Here is a 1,336-nt window from a genome sequence, read left to right as displayed (position 1 = left end):
TTATAATTATTTTTTGCGCCTTGTGACAAACATATCGCACGTGCGCGATATATATTAATCCTGTTATATTATTTTTGACGTTTGCGATATGTTTAAGCTCGATGCTCATTGCTCGCGCGTCTTGGGGCGGCTTTGTGGCGCGAAGAGCGCTTTCTGAAAGGGGTGGAAAAAACTCGTGTTGCTGCGGTATAGAGGGAGGGGTGGAAACCGTGGAAAACTCGTCTCCGTGATTGAGCGGGAGAGTAAGTAGTATAGGACATTATCCATTGTTAGGGAACGGTTGTAATGGTAGTGAGAATGTAGAATCGTCTTTGGAGCGGACCTGGGAGTGGCAAGCATAAGGGACAAAGACGGGGAAACATGTCGGATGCGATCATACCAGCACTAAAGCACCGGATCCCATCAGAACTCCGAAGTTAAACATGCTTGGGCGAGAGTAGTACTAGGATGGGTGACCTCCTGGGAAGTCCTCGTGTTGCATTCCTTTTATAATTATTTTTTGCGCCTTGTGACAAACATATCGCACGTGCGCGATATATATTAATCCCGTTATATTAATTTTGACGTTTGCGATATGTTTAAGCTCGATGCTCATTGCTCGCGCGTCTTGGGGCGGCTTTGTGGCGTGAAGAGCGCTTTCTGAAAGGGGTGGAAAAAACTCGTGTTGCTGCGGTATGGAGGGAGGGGTGGAAACCGTGGAAAACTCGTCTCCGTGATTGAGCGGGAGAGTAAGTAGTATAGGACATTATCCATTGTTAGGGAACGGTTGTAATGGTAGTGAGAATGTAGAATCGTCTTTGGAGCGGACCTGGGAGTGGCAAGCATAAGGGACGAAGACGGGGAAACATGTTGGATGCGATCATACCAGCACTAAAGCACCGGATCCCATCAGAAATCCGAAGTTAAGCGTGCTTGGGCGAGAGTAGTACTAGGATGGGTGACCTCCTGGGAAGTCCTCGTGTTGCATTCCTTTTATAATTATTTTTTGCGCCTTGTGACAAACATATCGCACGTGCGCGATATATATTAATCCTGTTATATTATTTTTGACGTTTGCGATATGTTTAAGCTCGATGCTCATTGCTCGCGCGTCTTGGGGCGGCTTTGTGGCGCGAAGAGCGCTTTCTGAAAGGGGTGGAAAAAACTCGTGTTGCTGCGGTATGGAGGGAGGGGTGGAAACCGTGGAAAACTCGTCTCCGTGATTGAGCGGGAGAGTAAGTAGTATAGGACATTATCCATTGTTAGGGAACGGTTGTAATGGTAGTGAGAATGTAGAATCGTCTTTGGAGCGGACCTGGGAGTGGCAAGCATAAGGGACGAAGACGGGGAAACATGT

At 47.5% G+C, this 1,336-nt stretch overlaps 2 non-coding genes across 2 annotated transcripts; both read left to right on the top strand.

Annotated features, from left to right (window-relative positions):
• Nucleotides 1–365: 365 nt before the first annotated feature.
• LOC119343087 lies at nt 366–484 on the top strand. The gene has a single exon (XR_005165890.1). It is a non-coding gene; the product is annotated as a 5S ribosomal RNA (ribosomal RNA).
• Nucleotides 485–851: 367 nt separating this feature from the next.
• LOC119343086 lies at nt 852–970 on the top strand. Its single transcript, XR_005165889.1, has one exon. It is a non-coding gene; the product is annotated as a 5S ribosomal RNA (ribosomal RNA).
• Nucleotides 971–1,336: the final 366 nt, after the last annotated feature.

This window comes from Triticum dicoccoides, unplaced genomic scaffold (genome assembly GCF_002162155.2).
Source record: "Triticum dicoccoides isolate Atlit2015 ecotype Zavitan unplaced genomic scaffold, WEW_v2.0 scaffold115234, whole genome shotgun sequence".
Lineage (NCBI taxonomy): Eukaryota > Viridiplantae > Streptophyta > Magnoliopsida > Poales > Poaceae > Triticum > Triticum dicoccoides.
Note: the sequence above shows the minus strand (reverse complement) of the source record. Positions and strands in the feature narration are given on the sequence as shown.